The sequence below is a fragment of the Oryctolagus cuniculus genome, chromosome 12 (assembly GCF_964237555.1).
Source record: "Oryctolagus cuniculus chromosome 12, mOryCun1.1, whole genome shotgun sequence".
NCBI lineage: Eukaryota > Metazoa > Chordata > Mammalia > Lagomorpha > Leporidae > Oryctolagus > Oryctolagus cuniculus.
Window position 1 is genome coordinate 2,232,846 of NC_091443.1, and position 27,927 is coordinate 2,260,772.

Consider the following 27,927-nt stretch of genomic DNA (forward strand, 5'->3'; position numbering starts at 1 on the left):
GCTCAGCAAGAACAGAAGACGCGACCACAGCGTGGAAACCCTGGTGGGCTGACTCCGGGCCGGAATGAGGTAAAGGAGAACGCAGCAGTGAAGCTGAGGACCCCAAGCAGATGAAGTGGGACTGAGACATTCAGGTTCAAGGCCCCTTTCCTGAGAAACGGAGACTGGAGCGTGGGCGGACCGTCCCTGCAATTAGCCACGAATCCGGCAAAGCACTGCGGCGTCACCTGCTCCCCTAGTCCCCTGGCCTGAGCCACTCTCAAGCCTCCTCCCCTGCCCCCACCCAGGGTGCATTGCTCTGGCAAAGCTCCCCACAGGGCAGAGCCACTGCTTCGGAGGGGCCCCCGGCCACGTCCAAGGGCAGCTCTGCAGGACACACAGTGTTCAAATTCCAGCACCAGAGCCAACTGTGCAGATCCCTGACAGGCAGATGGAGGCCGGAATTCCACGCCAGCCAGACCCTGCGGCCCAGCAGTCTGCGACAGCAGCTGCTGCCTAGGGGCCAGGTGCGTGCGGGGAAAGTCCCGGGCTGGGGACGCCTGGCAGCCGCGGGCCGAGACTGCTCTGATCACTCTGGGGTAAACCCTCTCACTAGCCTTGTCGTCCTCGGTCCAGCTCTGCCTGCAGCCTCTCCCCAACGACCTTTATTCAGGCCTGCTGGGTGACGTTTGTCGGGAGCACGCCTCGGGGTGCTGTCCTGGGCTCCAGTGCCCTGCTCCTGCGTGGCTTCAACCCTAGAGACTTGCCTGGGCCCCTTCCCGGCTCTTGGCTTCTGTGCAGGGTGACCTTCCCTCCTCCGGCTGGCCTGTGCCTGTGTTCACACAGCATGGCGCTTTCTCTGCGTTTTGTTTGCCCCTCCACGGGACCACTGCCCCTGGACGCAGGGGCCCCACTTTCCCCAGAACCCAGTGAATGAATGACATCTGCCACGTTTTAGAACCAGTAAAATTATTCTTCCACTTGGCTAGGACCCAAGACTCCTTTCTGGTCCTTGCTGTTCTAACCCACTCTGAAAATCCACCCATCCGGCCAACCCCACAGAGAGAACCCACTGGTTCAAAGAGGGAAAACCCCACCCACCACACACTGCTTTTTTTTTTTTAAGAGGTTTTTATTTATTTATTTGAAAAGCAGAGTTACAGGGTGGGGGAGATCGTCCACGCAGTGCTTCCCTCCCTAAATGGCCACAATGGCCAGGGCTGGGCCAGGAGGAAGCTGGGAGCCTGGAACTGTACCCAGGGCTGGTCGGAGCCCATGGACTTGGGTTGTCTCCTTCTGCTTTCCCAGGTGCATTAGTGAGGATCTGGACTGGAAGTGGAGCAGCTGGGACTCGAACCGGCACTCACATGAGACACTCCACAACTCCAGCCCCATGCTGTCTGTTTTTAATGCTGTTTAATCTAAGGGAGTTGGGGTCCTGAGTCTCCCCTGGGGCATCCAGTCTTAAACTTATTGTTTCTGTTTCATCAGGGTGCACTACGGAGGCCTTAACTATGGTTGGTATTAGTCTGCTTGTAGTTATAACAAAGTCGAAAGGTCTTACTCCGTTTGTAGCGTCGCATTCCTTGAAGTGTAGCTATTGAGAAATGCTTGCGCTGCATAGAAACACAAAAAGGCATTTGTCTGGATCCTGGTCCTGTCCCTAGAGACCCTGTTTGAGCCCATCCACCTTAAATTGTAACCACCTTAAAATGTGGAGCACTTTTGAGTTTCTATTTTATTTTTGCCTTCAGAAAAAGTTGATGATTCTTGCTCGAAGAGCAGTCTTGTTTCCTAAAACCCAAAACAACAACCAATGAAACAGCCACGTGGTTTACCCTCTCAGCACAGCACCAGTGGGAAGTCAGGGCTGCTGGTTAAGAACTCAGTAGTGACAGAACTGTGTTAATGTGTATCAGGTGTATACACAGTTATTGAGCACACCACGCCCATGTTTTTTTTAAAGATTTATTTATTTTATTTGAAAGGCAGAGTTACACGGAGAGAGAAGGAGAGGCAGAGAGAGAGAGAGGTTTTCCATCCGATGGTTCAGTTGGCCGCAATGGCTGGAGCTGCGCTGACCTGAAGCCAGGAGCCAGGTGCTTCTTCCTGGTCTCCCATGCCGGCGCAGGGGCCCAAGGCGTTGGGCCATCTTCTACTGCTTTCCCAGGCCACAGCAGAGAGCTGGCCTGGAAGAGGAGCAGCCAGGACTCGAAGTAGTGCCATATGGGATGCCGGCACTGCAGGCGGTGGCTTTATCCGCCACGTCACAGCGACAGACCCACCAAGCCTGTGTTGCTTAAGGAAAAGCTAAACTTACTTAAGCTGAATTACAGTGAGTTACTTTGCTGAAAACAAATAACCGGGTCAGGTGGATAAGAGAAAGCTGTGCCGGTTGCCCCAGTGACTAAGGTGTGAGAAGCACGGCTGGAATGAAGCGGCCTGAGGCTGCCGGGCCCCAGGCATCTCCCTTGTCAGCTGGGTGGCTGCTGGGTGAGCGACTTGAGCGCTCTGGCGCTGATTGGAGATCAGGTTCCAGGGGCACCCAGCACAGCACTTGCAGGTGTGCACCCACTCTCTCATGGGACAAAGATGTTGCTCTGTCTTGAAGAAGCTGCCAGCAGTGTGCAAGGAAAACCAGAGGCGTTTTCTTAAATGTGATGCGCCCAGGCTGGCGGCTCAAGAATGGCCTGGGAGGCTCAGCCCCTGATCTGGAGCCGGTCAGCTCGGCTCATTTGCTAAGGTGCCAATTACATAATGAAGCGGTGGGGCAGTCACACCTTGTGTGACGCTGGACTTGAGGAGCTTCCCAGCTCCTAAATGTGAACAGTGACAGTCTGCCTTTGCAATCTGACCCGCAGTCTCTCTCTCCCCTTCTCTGGCAGCTGGAAGCTCATAGCTAAGTGCTCAGCTCAGTTCTAGAACGCCAGTCATCCAGGAACTCCTTGCTCTTCCGTTCACCCACACCTCCTGGCTCCAGTGCGTCCTGGGTTCTGGTACTGTTTACCCTCCCGCTGCTGCTTCTCAACACAGATTCTCATCTTTTACGTGTCCTGTATAAAAGCAAGAGCCCCGGTTGTCTTATGGGCTCAGGCATCCGCAGCAAAATACCATCCATGGAGTGGCTCAGCGAGAGAAGCAGCTTTTCCCCCCTTCTAGGGGCTGGAAGCCCGAGGCCAGCTTCTGGGAAGGGACTCCCCGCTTGCAGATGAGACAGAGGGAGGGAGGAGGAGGGGGGAGAGGTAGAGTGGGGAAGGGGGAGAGAGGGAGAGAGGAGGAGAGACAGGGAGGGAGGGAGGAAGAGGGAGAGGGAAGGGAGAGAGATATCGATCTAGCTCTCTGACATCTCCTTTAAAAGCACCAATCCCATTGCGATTGCCCCGCCCTATGACCTCCTGCCCTATGACCTCATCCAATCCTAACTACCTCCCAAACCCCACCTCCAAGCACCACAGCACCCAGGTTGGGGCTTCAGCATACGAACGAGGGGTCACAACGCGAGGAAATAGGTGGGGAACAAACGTGACGTCATTCTTTGCTGGGAGCCAGCCGCTTCTCCGTGTGCCACCAACACTCCCACGCCACCCAAACAGCTGTCTTCTTTCCTAGAGCCCGGCTCTAAAGCCGTGCCAGCAACAGACCGAAAACACGGCTTCTCGGCCAGAGCCGAGCCTGCACCCTCGGTCGTTTCTCGGCCGTCGTGGGGCTCTCTCTCCCGGTGTCACTGTGGTGGCCCTCCTCCTTCCAGTTAGTCACTGTCTGCGCACAGGACAAGAGTCTGCTTGCTGGGCTCAAGTGCTGGAGGGGACAATCTCATCCAGGCTTCCAGCAGCCCTGTGGGCGACACCTGATTTTAGGTGAGAGACCAAATCGTGAGGCTAAGCAGGCACCTGGGAACCAGTCGTCCGGGCAGCCCAGGTCTGATCCCGGGGCCAGGGGAGACTGATGCTCCCGGAACCTCCCCTTGCACTGCTGTCCGAAGGTTTAATCCCTCTCCGAATGATTTCCTCTGAGCTTTCCCGGCTCTGTGCAGACAACGGCCACGGCTAAAACAGACACATATATGTAATTTATAACTCCTGCCCTTATGACTACAGACAGTGGGCAGACCAGGTCATGAAGTAAGCACGTCCTATGGTGGCAAGTGAAAAACGAGGCAGGCCAGGGACAAGGAGGGAGCGGCCATTTAAGACAGAGTTCAGGAGGGACCTCCTCGACGGGGACCTGGGGCAAGACTTGCAGAAGGTAGGTTCTGTCAGGATGTCGCTGTCAGCTCCCGGCTCCCAGGGCTCCAGGGAGAGCCTGTGTCTCGGCAGGTGACACGAAAATAGGGGCCGGCACTGTGGGGCCGTGGGTTAAGCTGCTTGTGACACTGGCGTCTCATGTGAGCACTGGTTCGAGTCCCAGCTGCTCCACTTCAGATCCCGCTCCCTGCTAATGAGCCTGGGAAAGCAGCGGAAGACGGCCCAAGCGCCTGGGTCCCTGCACCCATGTGGGAGCCCCAGGTGCAGCTCCTGGCTCCTGGATTTGCCCTGCACAGGCCATCGTGGCCATTTGGGGAGCGAGTCAGAGGATGGAAGATTCTCTCTGTCTCTCCGGATCTCTCTGTAATTCTGCCTTTCAAATAAATAAATCTTGAAAAAAAAAAAAAAAGCGATACAAAAAGGTGGGCTTGCATTAGGTCCCTGTTAGCATTTGAGAAATAGACGGATGACCTCCTGGAAGGCCTGCGTGTTGCAGGCTTGACCCCAGAGCGGGTGCTAAGGGATTAAGGGTGGAGATTAATCCAAGCACAGTGTCAGCAGGTGGGGCCCCAGCAAGCGCCGGTGTGGAAATAAACCTGCTCCCTGCCTGAGGAGATCCTCTCCGGCGTTTGTCAGTGTGACAGACAGCTGACCGACACAGGGTATTGGCACATCCAGGCCAGGCCGGATTCAGGGTCCAACGCATCACTGCGACCCGGTCTGCTTCACCTGGGGTCTCCACTCGGCTCCGTGGAGATTCATTCTCCAGCTCCGTGGGGCGGGATAAAAATGACGGGCAGCTCCCCCAGCCAGCGTCTCGCTGAGCACTGAGCGCAAGGGCCCTGCCGGCGGCCCAAGATAAAGTCCCACCCGCCTCACTGCACTGCTCTGATTGGCAGGTTGCTGACCCCTGGAGCCAGAGGGAGAATCAGCGGAGATTCGGTGTTGGCAGAAGCAGGTGAATGACTGCAGAGTAGGCAGAGCAGTGCCTGCCCCCAAATCGCTGATCTAAAAGCCCCCTCCAGTGGGGCACATGTACACTGTGGACCCCTGTGCTCTGCCCCCAAGGAGCCCCACGCAGAATACTCCCTGAACAAAGGGCTGTACACAGTCAGCAAGTGCAGGGCGGGTGGTATCCTGGGTCTCCCTTACTGTACGCCCCAGGCCCTCGAGGAAGGCTGCCTGTGTGGCTGGGGCCTGGGGGCTCCTGTGCTTGGGTGGGGGACGGTTTCCAAGAACCACAGCAGAGCAAGCGCCTGTTTCCCAGGCCGGGCCAGAAGCTCCCGGGCTCCCAGAGTCTCGCTCCCTGTCAGACTGACCTGCTGGCCACGGCCCTGACTCATCCTGGGGACACAGACCCAAATTCCAGAATCTCACCCTTCACTTCGACGCGGCATGTGGACACCACCACCCACCCGCTGGGGGACCCCGGGCGAGTCACGTGCCTCCTGAGCCTCAGTGTCCTTGCCAGCACAATGAGGTCAGCCAGGGGGTCACTCACTGCCCCCACGTAAGGGGCTAGCAACGGCCGGGCACGCAGCCTGCGTCCGCCTTGTTCTCCCGCTCACTCCCCTGCTCCTCTCTGACTTGAGGCTATGACCAGGCTTTCTGGAGTCCTGCTATGCAACTTGCAGATAAACCTGTCAGATGAAGGGAGAAGCCGTGGAAGTCCTGGGACAGAGCCGGGGCTGTGCAGCTGAGCGGGAGGTCAGAGGCTTCGGCAGTAGGCTGGGCTTGGAGGCCAGGCTCCACACCCCCGGTGCAGAAGCAGTCACCGCTCCCTGGGCTTGTGGTGAGGACGCACCACAGTGACGCCCGGCGGCGTCCGCAGGCCTTAGCTCTGTTGTCCAAAGTCACCGTGACTGGGGGAATGTTCTCGCCCATGAAGCTCACACAAGGAGGCCCGGAGAGAACCACGCATTCGCCCCTGCCTCCATCTCCTCCTGCCTCGCCCTCGCCTCTGTTTTCCTGACGCTGGGGCTGGGGCAGACGTGTGAATCAGTCAACAGAAACGCACCTGCTGTGCACACAGAACGCTGTGGTGGGGGCAGGGAAGCAAACAAGTGAGGGACCCCGCAGGAGTGGAGCCGGGTGCAGCGTCAGGAAGGAGATGAGCAGGGAGGAAGCCCAGGGCTGGAATGAAAAGACTCCTGCTGGCAGGCGGTGACCGCCCTCTCCCCAGTGCACACCAAAAAGGCGCTCTGTGCGGGCAGTGAGATAAGGAGTCAGCAGGCTCTTGGGCAATCGAATGTGGTCCACTGCGACCTGTTGCCAGCACTGGTGACACAAACAGATCCTCTGCCTGCTGCCTGACTCCCCTGGAACACAAGGTGGGGCCAGCCCTGCTGTCTGTTTCTGACCCTGCCCTTGAAGAAGAGCTGGCTTGGGGCTGGTCGCCGCCGCCGCCACCAGGGCAGAGCGTGTGGCGGGTCGCGGCCCTGCCCCTGGCCTCCGGCTCAAGGCTGCACGCACCCAAGCCGCCTTGGCGTCCCTCTGTGGCCGTCCTCTGCGCGCTTCTGTGCCGCTGGGGGACGTCAGGGCCTGGTGGTTGTGTGCCCCATCCGTCTCTTACTTGCTGTGTGAAACTCACCCGGCTAAACATAGGGGGATGCTAATCACGGTAATTCTCTCCTGTAATTGCTGGGAGGCAGCTAATTTAAAGGCTTAGCACGGTGCTCGGCACATGGCAATCACTCGCGGAACACTACTTATTAGTTGCCTCAGCCGGTTTGAAGTTGGTGCAGTTGAGACAGTTTCTCTCTTGAGCACAGAAGGCAGACAGAGATGGCCCCTGTCGGAACAGAGCTCAGGCAACATCCAGAGGTGGATTCCAGCCCGGTGGAACACGGAATCGCCTACTTACCCTTTAATTTTCTGGTGCTCTTGAACTTTGGGAAGCTGGCTGGCAGGAAGCACTTGGTGAAACGGAGGCCAGTGGGACGCCAACTTGAAAACAACGCTCAGAGGTGCAGCTCCTTCCGGGGGCTCGGCTTAGGAACGGGTCATACACGCACGAGCGGTAGGCGGTTCACACGCGGGAGTACACTCTCCCCTGGGGTTAGCTCTGGGATGTGCCAGACGCCACCGGGGACAGACGGGCTCCACAGCGGCTTCAGCACCTGCCGAAGGTGTCATCTGCAGGAAGCTGCTGAGCCTCCTGCCTCAACGTCCTCGTGGTTTTCTAGTTCGGGGCTGTGAGCCAGTGAACGGGCGACAGGTGGGGAGTGCTGGCACACGGCTGGTGGGCGAGCGTGAGCGGGGATCCAAGCGCTTTCTCCAAAGTCCCGGTTTCTCAGCCGGCTCCTGTGCGCTCTGAGACACCCTAACCCTAACCCTGTGCTCTCCGAGACACTTTGGAGAACTTATGCATTTGACGAAGGCTGCTAAGGGGAAGAAGAGACTGGCTGGGGGAACACACCTGGTCCTGGGTGCAACCCCGGTCAACCTGATGCTTGCCTGAGCCTTCTTTCTCGAGGCAGGCGACACCTGCCATGCACCTGTCTGGATAGGAGACACCTGCCATGCACCTGTCTGGATAGGAGGCTTCTCAATGAGTGGCTCCTGCCGTAGGGCCGCCCTCTCTCTGGACTGCAGCTGACAGACGGAAGCACTTGGACTCTCCAGGTTGGCTGGACGGGAGGTGAGGGGGTGGCGTCGGGTTCTGGCCACACACGCTGCGGGCCCACAAGCCGTGACGGCATCTCCAGGTCCCAGGATCCGGGGGTTCGGATCTTTCTCCCTGTCTCCCAGTTCCAGCGTCTGACGGCAACACAAGGTGACTGCACAGAGTGGGGCGAGGCCACAGTGAGGTCACCTCAGTCCACTGGGAAGTTCTGACTTCCTGCAAGGAGGGAGCAGGGCTCAGTGGATGAGGAACGAGGACACAGCCTGGGCTGCGCTGGCTTGGAGCTGAGGCTCACCGCTTCCCCGACACCCCCACCCCCAGGGCCCGGTACGGCCTCCTGGCCAGGAGAACTTGCCCTGTCTACCAGGGGTTCAGTTCCTCTGGAGAGCACTCGCCACCCCGCCCTGTTCCCAGGCACCCAGCTGAGGCGGCCCACACCCTCTCTCCACCGGCTGGCTGGTGCGTCAGAGCCGGCGCGTCATGGGGAAGGCACGAGCTCTGCTGCCTGCTCCCCAGACAGGTCGCTCCAGGGCTGTTTTCTCCGGAACAAAGCTTAGCCACTTGCCAAGCTCTCGAAACAGAGGTGTTTCCAAGGCCTCCCATGGATGGCTCCCAGGTAGAGTTCTCATTGGGTGGCTGAGAGGAGCCCCAGCCACACCGCCGGGAGCTTCCTAGCACCGGCCGGCAAGTGTAACACTGCCTGGGCAGGTCTTCAGCATTTGCCGTGGACACAGCCCTTCCGCCTGCTGGCTTACAGCAGCTCTGTGGGTTATTAAACCCATTCCACAGAAGTCACATGACACAGAGGGAGCGAACCTGGGGTCTTGCCCCCAGCCCTTTGCTCTCACCCTCAATACGGCAGCACCAGGAAGTCGGTTCAAACCAACACCCCCACACGAGCAGGAAGAATTGTGTGAATACTTCTCGGTCACAGATCTCATGACTCATCAGCCTGATTTGTTTGCCAATATCATTTTTATGGAGGTTTAGTCATTTTCCTGACACCCATGCCCATGCAGAGCAAAATCAAACAGATAAGAGCCGGGGCCGCAGCTAACATTCCGAGACACAATTCAAGCGAGAGAAGCATGGTTCGTGGTTTTTCCTTAAAGTGAGACAGAGGAAAGGACAGGAGATGCGAGAAAAGTGAGAAAAACCCTCCACAGAGGCAAGCCAGAGTCCTCAGCACCCTGCTGCCTCACCAAGTGTGCACTGGGCGTCTGCTGTGGGCCAGCCCTGCCCCAGCTGCCAAGGACTCTGACGCGAGGTTTAGGCCCCACCTGGCATCCCGGGGCACTGGCGGTGCCAGGGAGTCGCTGCCATGGCGGCAGGCCCAGGGCAGGTGAGCGCTTAGCGTTCTCATGGCACGGAACCAGGGAGGCTCCACGAGGAGGCTGCGCTTCCCCAGGTCATAAAGGACGCTGGAGGGTCAGCGTGGCCATCCGCAGGACCACGTCCCCACCTCATAACTACATGCTGTGGGCCAGACACGGCACTAAGTATCCCACGTGTCCACGCGTCCACGCATCCTCCCAGGGAGCCATGAGGAGGCACTGCAACTGTCCCCCGCCTCCAGGTGAGGAAAGCCGTCAGAGGGACTCAGGGGCCAGAGGGACTCGGGGGCCAGAGGGACTCGGGGGCTGCCCCAAGGCGTCGGCGAGTGAGTGGCGGAGTCGGGCATGGAAGCCGGGCCATCCGGCTCTGGAGAGAGCGTGGTTGGCCGCAGTGATGCCTGCGGTGGCAGGAATGCCAGGCAAAGTGGGAAGGTGTGCGTGGATGTTGATGGGGAGAACTGGGGGTGCCCCGTGTGGCTGGAGCCCAGCGGCCTTGCAGCTCCCCGTCTGCCCCCACCCCTGCCCTGTGTCCTCACCATCTGCCCAGGCGGCGCTGTCCAGGTGGAGAGCTGGAGATTTCAGTGCGCGCGCTGCCGAGAGCTGGGGTTTTTAAACCACGCCGGGGCTGCACACTTTAAACTGCAGGGCTGCAAGTGCTGGCCCTTGGTTGGGTCCCGTGAGAGCCCTGGCTCTGATCAGTGCCAAGACCTCACTTCCTGCTGACCCGAGAGGGCATGGGGGTGGGGAGTGGGGGGCGCAGTTCACTGGGACTCAGGAAGTGGCTCTGGGGACCCTGGTCGCCCTGCCCAGACTCCTGTCCTCTTGCTCCCAGAGGCCCTGGAAACCACAACTCTGTCTCCCGGCCTGGAAAATCCCGACAGGCCAAAGGTCCCCAGGAAAAGGGGCCCTGGTGCCCCGCTCGCTTCTCTGGTTCTTGCTTTCTGTTAGATTTGGGCCTGGGATTTCTGGCCACCTGGATGGTTCTTTGATGGTTTTACAGAGATTAGGAGAAAAATGATCCGGCCCGCTTAGTAATGTTCAGCAGGAGGCTGGTCCAGCTTGCTCGTGTTTCAGGGCGGGACACCCCGAGTCCAGCACTCATCTGGCTGCCACAGCGCCCTGTGATGGCCACGCAGTTAACCGGGTATTTCCAGTGAGGCCCATGTGATTCAGGAGCTTGAACCACTCACCAGAGGTCACTCAGCTCACGTGTGATTCCACCCTGTTTCTCCACGTCCCCCTCCACGTCCCCAGGTTCACCCCTCCCTGGCCGTGTGGCCCCGGGGAAGTCACTCAGCCCATCTGTGCGTCAAGGTCCTCACGTTCCCAATGAAGATAATGAAGGAATCAGGTGTCAGCACACGCAGAGCATCCGTGTCCTGCGTGTGCATGGAAGACTCGTTTCTGGTTTCCAACGTTGTTAAGATTCTCCGGGGACACCACGCTTGTCTGGACGCTGGGAGTTTATGAGCCACTTAGAGCAGAACCTTCTCTCTCTGCCCTGTCACTCATTCGCTCCCAGTTTGTGGGCGGCCTCCAGCATGTAAGGCGCCCTGCACCATGTGCATTTAGCCTCGCGGGGTCTCGGCCAGGGCTGTGGGTGTCTCCTCACTCTGGTCCGGCGTCCTATTTTCCGGAGGGAGGAGTTACTTCCTCTCTGGTCTCTGGGAGCAGAGACGAAGCCCGCCCGAATGACTGTCGTGTGGTCTCGGTGTTCGTGGATGCCCGTCCTTGCTCTCCTCCACTGGTTCTGAAGTCCCACTCCTTCCAGCCCCCAGACGCACAGAGGACGCCCTCGGAAGCACAGCACCAGCTGCACAGTGGACCAACCATGGGTGGCCGCCAAGGGCTTGCCCGTGCAAGGCTCTGTGTGTGGCACCACACACAGAAGGTAACCACGACATGGTCCAGTGGCCAGGAAAAGAGTGCAGCAGCTCATGAATAATCCAGATCAATTTTACAACAGAAGATCGTCATAGGTGGTGTTAGGTGCCAGGCGAATGAAACAGCTCCCTGGACTGGGAGTGGGGAGTTCAGAGGGGAAGGGGGAAGCGCGCGGGTGTGTGTGTGTGTGTGTGTGTGTGTATGAGAGAGAGAAACAGAGAGAGAGGGAGAGGGAGAGAGGGGGAGGGAGAGAGAGAGGGAGAGGGAGGGGGGAGAGAGGGGGAAAGAGAGAGAGAGGGAGGGGGGAGAGGGAGAGGGGGAGAGAGAGAGAGAGGGAGGGGGGAGAGAGAGAGAGGGAGGGGGAAGGGGAGGGGGAAGCGTGCGTGCATGCCCCTGTGTGTGTGTGTGTGTGTGTGTGTGTATGAGAGAGAGAAACAGAGAGAGAGGGAGAGGGAGAGAGGGGGAGGGAGAGAGAGAGGGAGAGGGGGAGAGAGGGGGGCGAGAGGGAGAAGGGGAGAGGGGGGAGAGGAAGAGGGGGAGAGAGAGAGAGGGAGGGGGGAGAGGGAGAAGGGGAGGGAGAGGGAGAGGGAGAGAGAGAGAGAGAGAGGTGCCAGGTCTCACTGCAGAGGCAGGTGGAGTGAGAACACTGAGGGTTCGGGGTGGGCAACGGTGGATCCAGGTACAATGCACCGACTCTGGTGGAGGAGCCACAGCCATGGTGAGTGTCTGCCCTGAGGGTAGTTCATATGAAACCGTGCCGTGTCCACGCTGACTTTGCCCGTTTCCTGGCCAGCCACGCACTGTGGTGTTACAGAATGGATCAGGCTAGTCCTGGAGCATCAGGCCTTCGTAATGGTCACCTGGAAGCAGGTGAGAGGCCTCATAGCTCAGAGCCCCGTTGGACTGTGAGAGCAGAGTCGGCTTGGCCCAGGGTCTCCGGGTCTACTGGGTCTGCTCAGACCTCTTGGGGTCGGCTCTGGCCTCAGAATTCTGGACTCAGGATGACCAGTTTCTGCTTTCACCTGTTTCCTCTGGACCCTTGGTCTCTTTGAGGTGGTCTTGCCCTGACCTGTGACTGGGTGAAAAGCACGCACAGGGGACAGGTGGGAGAAAGTGGTCAAGAGTGCAGAGCAAGAGAAAGTCATGTTCTGGATGCTTCCTGGTATGCACTGGAGAAGTAGGCGTGGCTTCAGCAAGGCATGACGGGCTTGGGTCATTTGTGGGTCTAAAACAGCATAAGACGGTGTTGGGATGTTGGTTTCACATTCCTTCAGGACGTGTTTTTTTTTTTTTATTTAATGAGTGCATTGTTTCATAGATACAACTTTAGGAACATAGTGGTTCTTTCCCCCACCCCACCCCCCAGCTCCCATCCGACCTCCCTCTCCCTCTCCCATCTCCTTCTTCCTTAAGGTTCACTTTTAGTATGACTTTATATACAGAGGACCAACTCCATGTTAAGCATAGACTTCAACAATTTGCACCCCCCCCAGCATGCAGAGTACAGTTTGGGGAGAAAATTTGCAGTCGATTCTCATATTACAATTCACTGGGGACAGAGGTCCTACCTGGGGAGCAAGTGCACAGTGACTCCTGTTGTTCTTTAGCAATTGACTCTTATTTATGACGTCAGCGATCACCGGAGGCTCTTGCCATGGCTGCCAAGGCTATAGGAGCCTTCTGTGACCAAAGACTCCGTCGGTATTTGGACACGGCCATAAGCAAAGTGGGTGTTCTCTCCTCCCTTCAGAGAAGAGGGTCTCCTTTGATGGCCCTTTCTTTCCACTGAAGTCTCACAGAGATCCTCTGTGTAGGATATTTTTTGTCACAGAGTCTTGACTTTCCATGCCAGCAGGACATGTTTTACTGGAGTTTCCAACACTATCCATTCTTTTTTTTTTTTTTTGACAGGCAGAGTGGACAGTGAGAGAGAGAGACAGAGAGAAAGGTCTTCCTTTGCCGTTGGTTCACCCTCCAATGGCCGCTGCGGCCGGCACGCTGCGTCCGGCGCACCGTGCTGATCCGATGGCAGGAGCCAGGTACTTCTCTTGGTCTCCCATGGGGTGCAGGGCCCAAGCACTTGGGCCATCCTCCACTGCACTCCCTGGCCACAGCAGAGAGCTGGACAGGAAGAGGGGCAACCGGGACAGAATCTGGCGCTCCGACTGGGACTAGAACCCGGTGTGCCGGCGCCGCAAGGCGGAGGATTAGCCTAGTGAGCCGTGGTGCCAGCCAATCCATTCTGTTTTATGTTTCATTTTGGATAACAGGCCACACTGGGACACCTCTAGTGGCTCTGTATTTCCTAACTTGATGCCTCCGCTGAGTGGCTGTGAATGGTTTCCAAGGCGCTTCTTTCTTGTGTTCCTTTGAGAGGAGCGATGAGGAAACCAGACACAGGATGAACAACGGGGTTTTAACCTCCGTTCCCAAGAAGCAGCAAAGGAAAGAGGACACAAAGCCCACGCAGGATTCAGGAAGTGACTGCAGGAGGGGGGACACCTGCGGAAGCACACGAGAAAGCAGAGGCCGAGGCTGGGGAATGTGTGCGTGGACACGCACCAGACAGCTCCCAGGGAAGACACAGGCATGGCCGGGCACTGTTGGAAACACAGGGGACATGGGGAGCGGAGAGCATGACAGGTGAGTGGCCTGCCCTGATGCGTGCGGCAGGTGCCTGCTGAGGGGGAGGCGGTGGAGGAGAAGCCGAGAGGGAAGCCTGTTCCTGCTACACGGCGGACATGGGCCGCAGGGCCAGGACACAGATCCCACACAGGTCCTCAAAACATGGACACAGAGCAGCGCACGGAGGTGCCGGGCGGTCAGGGCTGCAGCTGGGCTGAGCTGGGAGTGCCTGCACAACCGGACAGAGAAAGCCTGCGGCTCAGAGGAGGGGACAGCGCGTGGGGAGCACAGAGTGTGTGGAGACGATGCTGTCACCTGCAGCTTGCAGGGGGCAGAACAAAGGCGTGTGCGGCGACGACACGCAGCTCCCCGGGGTCACGCCGGGCACCGGGATGCTGAGACGCAGCGCCAGCCTCTCCCTCCCCAAGCCTCGCCACTTACACCACGCTGGGCAGGTGCCACCTGTGCAGTCTCGCGCAGGGCCACGTCCTTCCTCCACTCTGAGCTGAAACAGGGCCTGGCCACCTGCTAACACGTCAGGGCTTCAAACACCTCCCACTTTCACAGGACCTGACGCCTAGAGCTAAAACTGGGCGGCAGCTCAGGGCCCTGGCGCCTCTTTCCTGAAGGTGAGGGTGGGGCAGGGAGCCCCAGTGGGTGGAGTCCAGGTCAGGAAGCAAAGTACCCTCTTACCTGGCCCTTGGGCTGTCCCTCGTGTGTCTTTCTCTGTGTTTGTAGCCTTATTTAAGAAAGGGCGAGCCCAGACGGAGCAGCACTGCCTGCAGATCTCCCTCCTGCTGTCTGGGGGCAGCAATGTCTTTGCTGAAGACACTTTGTTAGGTCTTCCGTCTTAAGTAACTTGGAAAGAGAATCACTCAGAACATAAATGCCAGCATTCAGGAGACGGTAACTCCAGTTACCTGTGAGCCGCTGTGCGCCAGGGCCTGAGCCTGCGCGGTTGTGCTGTGTCACGGACAGGGAGACAGCACCAGGGATGCGTAGAGACGGTAGAGGCGGAACCCCAGGGCGCCCGCATCGCGGCTGGGCAGCAGTCAGCGTTCCAGAAGGATGGAGAGGAGAGACGGAACCTCCAGCGTGCGGGCCGTGGGATGTGGGACGGTGCCGTCAGCAGGGACTGCTGGCGCTGGTGCTCACACAGGAAGTCCCCGGCACAGCTGCCTTCCAGAGCCTCTGCCACGTCGCTTCCGCCACCACGTCTGCCGGGTCATCCAACGCCCGGACATGCTGGCGTGGCCCTGGCCCTGATGACCCTGGCGTGCCACTGTCGCAGCCTCGGGGTGCTGAGACGCTCCCCAGCTGGTCAGGCTGAAGTTCTTACTGAAGGCCGTCTAAGGTGAGGTCAGATGGACGGTGGAATCAATTCAAATTTATCTCCACCCCCACCCCCGCAACTCTGCCGCGTGGGGGCTCCTGGCTGGGTGCTGCAGCTATTAGCTGTTCAGTGAGGGTGCCCCTCGCCGCTTGCCCCGCCTGGGCCTCTGCTCTCACTGCCGGCCTTCTGGTGGGCGCCTGCTGGCCACTCCCAGGGCCAATTTACCTCTGCATCCCTGGGAGGACGCCTCCCTGACCTGCCGGCCCCTGCCCCACCTCCCCAGCCCCTTCTCAGAGATGGGGAGACCCCGGGCACACTCCTGTGCTGGGATTTGGTGTGTGTCTGTGTCCCGGCAGGCAGGAGTGCCTGGGCCTTTGGTGGGTGTGGCTGGCACATGGTCAGCACACTTGGATCAAAGGGGAGCAAACGGAAGCTCCCGAGCAGGCCGAGCCGTTTCTCAGCCACAGGAGCGCACAGCCACGCCGCGGGCCACTCCCTTCTCCGCTTATTCTCTACCCCAAGTCCTGTTCCAGGGACTCGAAAGCTGCCTTTTTTTTTTCAAACTTGGCATTTGATCAATAGCTGCCCCCCCTTTTAAAGATTTTATTTACTTGAAAGTCAGAGTTACACACAGAGAGAAGGAGAGGCCGAGAGAGAGAGAGAGAGAGAGAGAGAGAGAGAGAGAGAGGTCTTGCATCCGCTGGTTCACTCCCAAGATGACTGCCATGGCCAGAGCTGCACGGATCCGAAGCCAGGAGCCAGGAGCTTCCTCCAGGTCTCCCACGTGGGTGCAGGGGCCCAAGGACTTGAGCCATCTTTCACTGCTCTCCCAGGCTGTAGCAGAGAGCTGGATGGGAAGTGGAGCATCTAGGACTCGAACCGGCACCCATATGGGATGCTGGCACTGCAGGCGGCGGCTTTACCGGCTACAGCACAGTGCCGGCCCCTCAAAAGCTATCTTGAAAAGTGAATCTGTAGATCTAAAATAAAAAGGTGACAGAGGATCTCAGACGGCAAGGGTGGAAGTTTGGGTGATAGAGTTGTGTGTCCCCGAGGGGGACTCCCTGGGCCTGCCTCGCCTTGCCTGCATCCCCGGAACAGCCGCAGCAGGGGCTGCCTCAGGCCGGCCGCCCCAGCGCCAGGCCCTCTGCAGGCTGTGTGGGCAGGCTTGGAACGTCCCGGGCACGGGGATGAAACCGTGAGAGCCGGCTGGCGGCAGCCACTCCACGCTTCCGCAGAACAGCAGCTGCAGACTCGCCCTCCGTGCCGTCCAGTTATAGCCGCTCGGTATTTGAAGAATGAGGTGCAGCAGCCGCAGAAAGAGATAAAAATGGAAGAACTCTCTGTCCAGAGTCTCTGTAGCTGTTTCAGACACGAACAGGCTTCATGACTAGAAAAGGAAATGAGGAAGCCGGGTGGGGCGGGCAGGAGATAGTGGCACTCAGCCCCCAGAGCTGGCACAGAGCAGCCCCGTGGCAGCCCAGAGAGGAGGGGGCGCGCTTTTTCGAGTAGGACATGAGGGTGCCTCGGAAAGTTCACGGAAGAGCAGTTCAAAGTGCAGAACATTTTGAAATCTGTGCATAGTTTTTCATAATACTCATTCTTCCAGGAGCTCCTGGTAGACCTCCTGGGGCCTCCCGGGTGGGGCCAAGGGTGGGAACGCCCAGTGGCCACTGACAGACAACAGCTCAAGTGCGCCGGGCGTGTCCACGCACTGGCACTGGGACGCCCGCAGATGTGAAAGGGAGGGAACCAGGAGCCCCTCCTGCCCTGTTGTGCAAAGATTCCAAGAGGTTTTGTTACGTGCAGGCAGCAAGGCTTGGCCAGCACATGTGTGAGCCACGCACTGTGTAAAGACGGAGGAAGCGTGACCGGCACATGCGCAAAGAAAGGCTGGAAGTGCACAGCAGGAAGAGAAGTTGGGGTTCCCTGTGCAGGCAGGGCAGAGATGGGGTAGGCTTGGGAGTCAGTGTGTTATTGGAGAAGTTGGGGTTCCCTGTGCAGGCAGGGCAGAGACAGAGATGGGGTAGGCTTGGGAGTCAGTGTGTTATTGGAGAAGTTGGGGTTCCCTCTGCAGGCAGGGCAGAGATGGGGTAGGCTTGGGAGTCAGTGTGTTATTGGAGAAGTTGGGGTTCCCTGTGCAGGCAGGGCAGAGATGGGGTAGGCTTGGGAGTCAGTGTGTTATTGGAGAAGTTGGGGTTCCCTCTGCAGGCAGGGCAGAGATGGGGTAGGCTTGGGAGTCAGTGTGTTATTGGAGAAGTTGGGGTTCCCTGTGCAGGCAGGGCAGAGATGGGGTAGGCTTGGGAGTCAGTGTGTTATTGGAGAAGTTGGGGTTCCCTGTGCAGGCAGGGCAGAGATGGGGTAGGCTTGGGAGTCAGTGTGTTATTGGAGAAGTTGGGGTTCCCTCTGCAGGCAGGGCAGAGATGGGGTAGGCTTGGGAGTCAGTGTGTTATTGGAGAAGTTGGGGTTCCCTCTGCAGGCAGGGCAGAGACAGAGATGGGGTAGGCTTGGGAGTCAGTGTGTTATTGGAGAAGTTGGGGTTCCCTGTGCAGGCAGGGCAGAGATGGGGGTGGGCTTGGGAGTCAGTGTGTTATTGGAGAAGTTGGGGTTCCCTGTGCAGGCAGGGCAGAGATGGGGTAGGCTTGGGAGTCAGTGTGTTATTGGAGAAGTTGGGGTTCCCTGTGCAGGCAGGGCAGAGATGGGGTAGGCTTGGGAGTCAGTGTGTTATTGGAGAAGTTGGGGTTCCCTGTGCAGGCAGGGCAGAGATGGGGTAGGCTTGGGAGTCAGTGTGTTATTGGAGAAGTTGGGGTTCCCTCTGTAGGCAGGGCAGAGATGGGGTAGGCTTGGGAGTCAGTGTGTTATTGGAGAAGTTGGGGTTCCCTCTGCAGGCAGGCAGAGACAGAAGGTGGGGGTGGATTAGGGAGTGTTTATTGCAGGAACTGGGGTTCCCTGTGCAGGCAGAGAGACAGAGATGGGGTGGCATTGGGGGTCAGTGTTTATTGTGGACCTTCCTGTGCCTTTTGACTACTGAGTCCCCTTGAGAACTCGGGTGCTCGTTCACAAAGCCAACCAAGCTCAGCACCACGTCACTCTGCCACTCCAGCAGAGCCTGGCAGGTCACCCTCACACCTCCCCGGCCCGGGGTCCACATCAGGGAAATGGGGTGTTTATGTTTGCTGCACAAGGTGTTGCACAGGCTGTTGGGACCCTGAACAACAGAACTCAGAAGGCCCTAAGCGCAGGGCCCGGGGCCACACGTGCTCACCCCGGTGGGCCCCTTCCCTTAACCCGGCAGCACTGGGGCCTGGCGCCTCACGTTTCTCCTGCCGGCCTTTTCGGGATGCCGCGTCCTCAGCTGGTGGTGGAAAACGTCCACCGGCCTCTGGACACTCCCGCTGGCACGTGTGACCCCTGGGACCTTCTGCCTCTTCTCCCCTGGGCCGCAGCTTCCTCCCAGGTCGCCTTCTCTCGTGGAGTCAGCGCCTGCCCCACCACTTGGGGAGCAGGTGCCTCCTTGGGAGGAAGCCTCCAGAGACCCCAGCACTGGGCACACGGGCCCTGATGGCTCCCTTCTCCTCCAGGTCGGTTCTCTGGGCGTCAGAATCCCAGGGAAGTGCAGGGACAACGCTTGTTGTCGGGAACCACAACCCTCTGCCCCAGGGAGGGCTGGGTGGAGACTGGGGGTGTGGGGGCACCTTAAAGGCCCCTGCACACCCAGCCCTGTAGCATCTCAGGGGCTGTGGGGTGCTCCACTGTGCAGACGGGGGTTGGTGAGCTCTGGGGACCGAGCCGCTGCAGGCCACACGGGTTGGGGCCAAGGGCGGTCTCCGGTGGTGGCGCCAGGAGGCTCTGTGCAGTCCTCAGATGGGTGGCACCCTTGGTCTCAGCCAGGCCACTGCTCCAGAGCTCTGACGTTGTGTCCAGGAGGAGTCCTGGCCCGTTCCGCAGCACCTGGGTCAGTCAGGCTGGACCTGTGCCCTGGACAATGTGGGTCCAGGATTCAGGAGGGGGTCAGGGTCGCTGCTGAGCCCTTCTTTTTAAAAATATTTTTAAAAAAGATTTATTCATTTATTTGGAAAGCAGAGTGAGAGAGATCGCCCATCATTGGTTCAACCCCCCACCCTAATCCCACAATGTCCTCCACAGCTGGTCCTGGGGCACACGGCAGGTGCCCAGGCACTTGGCCATCTGCCACTGCTTTCCCAGGTGCATTAGCAGGGAGCTGGATCAGAAGTGCAGCAGCCGGGACAGGAAGTGGCACTCACAGGGGATGCCAGGGAGCCCAGCTTCTTAGCCTACAAGTGCGTCAGACCCCCCACAGCGGTCAGCAGGGGCTGCCTGCTGCTCCATTTTGCAAGGACTGTGGCCACGTGCTTTAAGTTTCTCAGTGCTTGGATCCGAGACCAGTGTTCGCCCAATGAGGGAAACCCAGTCGGCCCGGGCAAGCTCAGACTGAACCCAAAGTTGGATCTGACCCATTCACCTCCACCTATTGCTAAGTCACAAAATCCCGGCGTGCGGAAGGCTGTGCTGGTTTAATGGAAGATCAGCCTCAGTTCTGTCTCGACTCCGTGCTGGAAGAAACCTCAGCACCTGAGCGCCCTTGGGTAGAGTCAGCTGTCCCAGGAGCGAGGCTCCACAGGCCCCCAGCCCACGGTGGGGCCCCCAGCCCACGCTGGGGCCCCCAGGGGTAATCAGAAGGTCACGACGTGGCCGTTACCTTCTCCACCTCTCGTTTCACTTTTCTGTTTTCTGTGTCAGGAGCTCTTGTCTGCAGAGGTCGGACGTCCCCGCCGCGAGGCCCTGGTGCTGCCGTGTGGTGAGCGGTGCGTGCGCTCCCTCTGCAGCCTGGAAACCCGAGGGCAGCGCCCCTCAACCTCCCTGTGCGGGGCCGGCGCTGTGGCTTAGCGGGTGAAGCTGCTGCTTGCGGTGCCAGCGTCCACACGGCTCGAGTCCCAGCTGCTCCACTTCCGATCCAGCTCTCTGCGGTAGCCTGGGAAAGCAGTGGAAGACGGCCCAAGTCCTTGGGCCCCTGCACCCGCATGGCGTGGGTGAGCCTATTCTCGGCACTTGGGAATCTTCTAGATGAGAGGGCTTGTCCACGAGAGGACAGATGGAGCTGGGAGTGCTAGCCAGACCTGCCCTGGAGGGGCGGTGTCCTGGAAACCGTGGGAGAAGGATTTGGAAATGAAAGCCAGCAGCTGTACAATGGGGACTTCCCAGGGGTCCCCAGGCCGGAGGCAGCAGTAGCGGCCCCTAGGGGCTGCTCCCCTGACTCCCAGGAAGACACCCGGCCCTCGCTCAGGCCACGTTTCTCCTAGGCTTCGTTCTAAACTATGGATTTTCTAGTCTGTGGTGGAAAAGAAACGGCAAATCAGAAGGTGGGGGTGGGGGCGGGGCTGTGAGACACCGAGGCAGAGGATGGAGAAACCCGAACAGCAAGCGCAGACTCCGGTCCTTCGAATGCCGGGTAAGAGAACAGCCGATTCCCCTCCCCAGGCAGGTGCAGCTGTTTAACCTTCCTGGTTGATGGATGGAGTGGAGGGAGGGGCCAGGAGTTGGGGCTGCTGGGAGGCCTCTAGGGCCCTGGGGGCAGCCCTCAGGTGGAGGGTGTTCTCCATGGAGCCTTGGTGATTATTTGAGCTCAACTTCAGCCTGGCCTCTCTCCTTCCTGGCTCACCAGGCGACCGCACCTCTGCACCTGCTACTGCGAGCTGAAATACCACCACCCCCCCCCCCCCGGGAAGCTCCGCTCAGGTATTTCAGTTGAAGAGATGAGAAGCAGGCTACGGCCCCCACCAGTGGCCTGTGGTCACCACTTCACACTCTAACAGTGCGTACCTGTACTGTGGCCTGCAGTGATCGGCACAGTTAGGGCACGCTTTACGTCCTCAGTTCAAAATCATGGGATGAGCAGGGCTCAGAAGGGTTTTTGAAATAAAAAATACACTTTGTATCAATAAGCTTGGAGTGCTTTAAGGAGGTAGCAGTCGTCGTCCCAACGAGTGACCATGGAGGCAGCCCCGGGTCCTGCTCACGCGGCACGGCAAGTACTCGGCCAGGGCACATGGCTGCCGGGGCTTCCCGGTGGGTGCGGGGAGGACACTCATCGTGCTGGCCCTGCCCGCTGTCCCGTCTGTCCTCGGAGCCAGCGCTGCTGCCACTGTCTTCTTTGGAGAAGATGAAATCCACGTGTGGAGGGCAGCCCTGCGGGGAGCAGTCCATCCCTCCTGGCTCTCCCCATGGCAGCCCTGCGGGGAATGGTCCTTCCTTCCTGGTGTCTCCCCATGGCAGCCCTGCGGGGAGTGGTCCATCCCTCCTGGCTCTCCCCATGGCAGCCCTGCGGGGAGCGGTCCATCCCTCCTGGAGTCTCCCCATGGCAGCCCTGCAGGGAATGGTCCATCCCTTCTGGCTCTCTCCATGGCACAGAACTCACCTGTTTGCTCCCTCCTGGCACCAGTCAGGAGTTAGGGGGATTCCAGCCCTGTGTACCCCTTGTGAAAGGCCTAGCCCAAGGACCCGCTCTTCGTGGAGATGACTTATTAGGGGAACGGAGCTGAGTTTTCCAGCCGTGGTCCTGGGCTCAGCATCACCCAGGAGCTGACAGAAGAGCTCTGTCTCCCCCCCTCCCCGCCTCGCCCCTGCACTGACCTGCAAACACAAGGGGCGGGCCCAGGGGGCGCAGGTGCCCAGCCAGAGCACCGGCCCTCACCGGTGTCGCCCCTTACCACGCCCCGGAGGTTGAGCTGCTCTCGGTTTACAACACCGAGCCAGGACTCTGGAGAGGCACCGATCTTCCTAGAAAGCACAGGGACTGAGATAAACCCGGTTAAATTCTGGGTCTGCCTCTCAGTGTTCACACATCTGTGGCGTGATTGCGACGCACCCCACATCTCTTTAACCCTTCCGTGACCCGGTGCTCCCTGGGAGCTTGTCGGGAAGGAAGGGCCGTCCTGGAGACGGAGGGGCTGCTCGTGGGGGAGCTCGTGGCTCAGCAGTGTGCACAGGAAAGGCTGAAGCCCAGCCACCTCCTGGCTTCACGCGCCGCAGGCGTCCCCACTTGGGAAACCTGTCCTCTGCAAGAGCAGTGCTTGGCGCTGAGAACCAAGCGGATCGGAGCCAAACAAGCCCAACGGACTTGCGTGCGCTGTCCTGGGAACTTAAATATCCATGCATTTCTTCACTTAGTCTAATTTTATTTCAAAGTTTTACTTATTTATTTGAAAGAGCTACAGAGAAGGAGAGTCAGAGGGAGAGAGAGATCTTCCATCTGCTGGTTCACTCCCCAAATGTTCACAGTGGCCAGGGCTGGGCCAGGCTGAAGCAGGAGCCAGAAACTTCATCCAGGTCTCCCATGTGGGTGGCAGAGACCCAAGTACTTGGGCCTCTTCTGCTGCTTTTCCCAGGCACATTAACAGGGAGCTGGACCAGAAGTGGAGCAGCTGGGACTTGAACTGGCGCCCATGTGGGATGCCGGAGCTGCAGGTGGCTTATTGGGCTTTACTTACCACACCTTAGCGTCAGCTCCAGTGATGCCTCTAACAGGCACAAGGACCTTTTCCTACAGGGAAATCTATTCCAAGTTCCAATTCATTTATTTCTCAAACATTTTTATTTATTTTGTTTGAAACACAAGTGGCAGAGGGGAAAGGGGGAGATCTCCCACCCTCTGATTCATCCCCACGACACCCAGGGCTGGGCCAGGCCGAAGCTGGGAGCCAGGGACTCAGTCCAGGTCTCCTACGTGGGTGGCAGAGGCCCAGGTACCTGAGCACGGCCACTGCCTCCCAGGGAGCACGGGAGCAGGAAGCTGCATCAGACGCGGAACTGGGACTCAAACCCAGGGACCCCAGGATGCTGTGGGGACACATGCAGCTGCGGCTTCACTGCTGTCCTCACGTGGGCATAGTTCCGAGCGGCTCGGTCCAGGCGCGACTGCTCCGTGGCCACTGAGATGCCCCCGCGCTCCGTGGGCGCATCCTGCAGACGGGGAGTGTAGGCCCAGCAGGTGCCACGTCCCCCGGCCTCAGGCAGCCCGCTGGGCACCGAGCTCCCTGCGCCTGCAGGTGCAGCCAGCGCCAAGCACCGAGCTCTGAGTCTTGATGAGCTACGCGGACGTGAGCAGTGCAGAGGCACCGGTTCTCCGTGCTTTCAAACTCTGCGTTAAGGAAATGTTACCCCCAGGGCGTCCCTGTGTGCGGCACAGAGCTAAGTAAATCATGCCAGCACTACAGGCAGTGGTTTTCCCTGCTGTGCCACCACGCCGGCCCCTGCGCGTGCTTTTCTGACAGCAGAATGAGTTGCTGGCGACTGCAGACGGGGCGCACGCAGTACTGCAAGGGGTCTTCCCCGCCAACACCCACTCAGGAGCTCCCTTTTCCTGCCTGCAGCCGCCCCCCCCCCCCCCCGGCAGGAAAAGGCACCAAGGTCAGCATTGGGGGAGCCTGGACTTGAGAACCAGAAGCAGCAAGGCCACACTCAGGAACAGAGCCAGCAGTGACGTGAGTTTGTCTCCCTGTCGCTCACTGCTGCCCTTGACCGACCAGGCAGAGCTCGGCAGGTACAGTCTTGGAAGGGACAAAGCCAGGGCCTCTGGACACGGTTCCTCACACTCATGGGCACTCATACCCACACCGGGGACTGAGCTGCTGTGTGCGCTCTCAGCTTGGAGCGAAGGGGCCTGTCTGCCCTGTTCCTGCAGTCCAGTCGGCCTACAGGGCTCAGACTCCATGCAGAGCCTGAGAAACTGGCCAGCCCAAGAGGAAGGCGGTAACGATGCTGACACCAGGGTTTCACCCCCCAGCACCACCTGCCCAAGCCCACAGGAAGCCCCAGCTGGCTTTGCTTTCTGCTGGCTACTGGCAGGAGATGGCCAGAAGGCCGGAACATCCGGGGAAAGTCTCTGACGTCGTAGGTTGAGACAGAAAAAGCAAACAATTGGCTTAGGGAATGCTGTGCTCAGGCGGGAGGAAAAAAGCTGTAAAAGAAGAACCAGCTGTTGAAATGCCCAGAAACAAAGGAGGGGCACATCCTCAGTGGACAAACGTGAGCTTCCGGACGCTGAGGACCCGAGAGGGGGCTGGCGCTGTGGCGCAGAGGTCAGCCACCACCCCCAGTCGGCATTCTGTACGGGCGCCCGTGTGAGCCCCGGCTGCTCCACTTCCCATCCAGCTCCCTGCTAATGCACCTGGGAAAACAATGCAAGATGGTCCAAGCCCTTGGTTCTCTGCACCCACATGGGAGGCCTGGAAGAGGCTCCTAGCTCCTGGCTTTCGCCTGGCCCAGCTCCGGCCGTTGCAGCTATTTGGGGAGTGAACCAGCAGATGGAAGATCTCCCCCGCCCGCCACCTCTGCAATTCTGACTTTCAAATAAAATACATAATTATTTAAAAAAAAAAAACTCCCATGGAGAAAAAAAGTAACCCTCAGGAAGGAGTATAGCAAAATCTAGAAATGGACATTGGGAGAGAAACAAGAAAGTTAGCTAACCAGTTCTGAGATCAGTCCTGAGCAGCTGGCGCTCGCAGGGGGAGAGAACAGAGGACACACACAGGAGGAAGGCAGCCACCTCCTGGAGAGGCTCGCCGGGTTCAAGGGCGCAGCCGCCGGGTCGGGCTCTGCCGACGGCCCTGTGCCCTGGACACGCACTGTGGGTTTCAGAGCCCTGGGGATGCAGGAAACTCTCATGAGACAAACACCAAGAACTGGACAAATGCGGCTTTGGGCTTTCCGACAGCAAGGAGGGAGAGGAGGCTTCGTGTTCTGCAGGAAGTGGTTTGTGTCCCGAGTGCTGCACCCCAGCCGCAGCTGAAAACCCGTTTTCAGGCACCGCAACCTCCGACAAGCTCGTCTCCTGCAGCGTTTCTCCAGCAGCTCCCGCTCCGGCACACGGAGAGGGGTGGTGTGAGCACCGGCTCCCGCACGGGCCTGCCCCCCTGCCCAGCGCCGCCTCGCTGCTCTGTTCCCTACCTCGGTGAACACTTCCGGGCGGGGTAGCTCGCAGTGAAAATCCGGAAGGGGCAGCTTCAGGAGGCGAAGGAGAGGGCCGGATAGGAAAGACCAAGCGCGTCCTGGGAGTGAGCAGGTCCCACACGAGAGCGGCGCCTGCGCAGGCCGCCTGGGGCACGCGGGAGGGGTGGCTGTGGGTTCGTCCTGGGCCAGCCCTGGCCCTGCAGTCATGCAGGGAGTGACCCAGCGGATGAAGGAGCTCCCTCTCTGTCGCTCTGCCTTTCAAATAATAAATAAATAAACAAATCTTCCAGCAATCAGGACAGTGGTGAGTTCTCTAGGGAGTGAGCGATGCAGGGAGACCACTGCACTTTGCCCTGGTCTCGCGTGCCTTCAACGGAGGGGGTGGGCACGCTACGGCTTAATAATCACTCATTTTATTTTATTTTTTAAATAAATGGGTAATTTTTAAAAAGATTTATTTATTTATTTATTTGAAAGTCAGAGTTACACACAGAGAGAAGGAGAAGCAGAGGCAGAGAGAGAGAGAGAGAGAGGCCTTCCATCCACTGGTTCACTCCCCAGATGGCTGCAACAGCTGGAGCTGGGCTGATCCAAAGCCAGGAGCCAGGGGCTTCTTCTGGGTCTCCCTCATAGGTGCAGGGGCCCAAGGACTTGGGCATCTTCCACTGCTTTCCCAGGCCATAGCAGAGAGCTGAATGGGAAGTGGAGCAGCCGGGACTTGAGCCGGCACCCATATGGGATGCCAGCACTGCAGGCGGCGTCTTTACCCGCTACGCCACAGCACCGGCCCCAGAACTCAACGTCTGAAAAGCTGGTGCAAAGGGCCCTGAGGCTGCCAGGCTGCCAGGAAGCCCTTGGGTGCTGGATGCCGGGTGGCGCTGAGCCCCAGGGCAGAGCCCGGGAGACTCCCGCATCCCCGGGCGCTAAGTCCTCCTCGGAGCTCTTGCCTGACCTGCAGGAGCCTGCTCTGTGGGGCTGAGTCACGGGGAGGGGAGGGCTGCGCTCTGGTCTCCGTTCAGAGGTAACCGGGGAAGCCCCTCATTAGCACAGCTACTGACTCACAGCTGCGTTTGCCTCGAGGTGCAAACGTGTGGTGGAAGAATGGATGTGGTGTTTTTGCCTAGTGGGTTTGTGTGTGTGCTTGCATGCGTGTGTATGTGTGTGCTTGCATGCGTGTGTATGTGTGTGCTTGCATGTGTGTGTATGTGTGTGCTCGCCTGTGTGTTTGCATGCGTGTGTATGTGTGTGCTCGCATGTGTGTGCTTGCCTGTGTGTTTGCATGCGTGTGTATGTGTGTGCTTGCATGTGTGTGCCTGCATGCATGTGTGTGTTCTTGCATGTGCATGTGTGTGGGGGCTTGCGTGTGTGTGTGCATGCCTGTTTGCGTGGGTATGGAACAGCTTTCCGTGATCTTTAGCCATAGGCTCAGCCTTCCTTGCACAGGCTCCGCCTGTGTACAGGGCTGCTGGTGGCTTTAGCAGACACACCCTGTGCCTGGGTGTGGTTCTGAGACACGGCTCTCGGGTGTCGCTTCACACGGCCTGCTGCGGTCGGTGGTACCGGAACCCCACCCGGGAGCTGATCTGCCTTCTCAACGAGTCAGGGCTCCCGCGGCCGGCGTGGCAGCCACACACTCCGTAGATTTGAGCGCAGGAGGGGATCCAGGCGCAGCTGGACCCGACGCCCCGCCAAGCCCCAGCACCTGTTTCCTTCTGCTTTCGCTGTCCCTGCTCCTCTGCGGGGGGCCGTCCCCTGCATGCTGGCCTGCAGAGCCAGCATGAACTTCTCCATAATCCCGGCAAGGCACGGAGCCTCTCTTGGTCCAGCTGGTGCTATGTGGCCGACCCTGACGCACTGGGTGGGATGGTCCAGCGGCCTCACCCCCAGACACGCAGGTGCACCCCTGTTCCCGAGGTGGGGGCCTGGATCTACCACGTGACCTGGGCTTTCATTGCGACAGCCGTGTGCACGCAGAAGCTGCTCTGGCTTCGTTTGGAATGACGTTTCTGAAAGCCATTATGTTTGAAATGATAGCCTGAAAGGTCTCATTTGCAAGTTGTCCGTGTCTTCTGAGCTAGCCGTATTTTATGAATTTCCACGCTAATAAAAACATGGAACTTTAAAGCATAGGATTTTGCAACTCAGATGAGTAAGGGAAACCCCCGTGCAGAAGGCGACTGGACAGCAGTGGAGTCCTGCACGTCCATTGTGTCGAAGCAGACGCAGCGCACCAACAAGCCTGGGAGCGGGCGCCCGGCTGCGCCCCCGGGGCCTCGGCGCGCGTCTGCCGCCAGCGCCAGACGTCTTTGGGTTTGCATCAAAGCCTTGCACATTCAGTTTTCCAGCCGAAGGGGTTTCCAACCCAGGCCTGGAAAAAGGAAGTGTTTTCGGTCTGAAGAGTCAGCTTCTGTCTGTCCCTTGTCCAAGAGAGACCCCCAGTCTGACCCCCAGCCCCCTCCCCAGTGGGGCCGCCTTGGGCGAGCACCACCCTGCGCTTGGTCACGGGCGGTCACCACGCCCTCTCCCAGCGTCCCCATCCCCGTCCACGGAAGCCTCCTCCAGGGGCCCTGGCTTGGCATGGCCGGGCCCTTCACTGTGCGGTTCGGCAAGCTGTCAGAGCACACAGCCCGGGCCTGTTCTGCTTCCGGCTCAAGTGGGGGCTTGGAGGGCAGAGGGCGGCTGCCTGAAGCGAATCAGCTTATTCAAAGTGGCATAGAAACAGGCGAGAGGGGACCAAAGGCTTTTCTCTTCAGATAGCTATCAAAGCACGCTTGGCTGCAGCCTGCGGCCCGGGGTGGCCGGAGATCAAAGGCCCTCTTATGTGCAGTGACGTTTCTGAGTGCAAGGCTGAGCTATAAAACTCTTGAATGGGAGGTTTTGGCACGCGGGCACGGCTTGGGCTGGCAGGGCAGTTTAATGGAGAGGCCATTC

General features: G+C 59.0%; 2 long non-coding RNA genes across 2 annotated transcripts; one reads left to right on the top strand and one right to left on the bottom strand.

Annotated features, from left to right (window-relative positions):
• Window positions 1-1,933: 1,933 nt before the first annotated feature.
• On the bottom strand, window positions 1,934-11,215 carry LOC138844511 (uncharacterized). The gene is made up of 2 exons (XR_011380398.1): window positions 7,087-11,215; window positions 1,934-3,813 (listed from the first exon to the last, which is right to left on the bottom strand). It is a non-coding gene; the product is annotated as an uncharacterized lncRNA (long non-coding RNA).
• A 2,343-nt stretch (window positions 11,216-13,558) lies between these two features.
• On the top strand, window positions 13,559-20,984 carry LOC138844512 (uncharacterized). Its single transcript, XR_011380399.1, has 3 exons — window positions 13,559-13,709; window positions 19,786-20,075; window positions 20,708-20,984. It is a non-coding gene; the product is annotated as an uncharacterized lncRNA (long non-coding RNA).
• The last annotated feature ends 6,943 nt before the right edge of the window (window positions 20,985-27,927 follow it).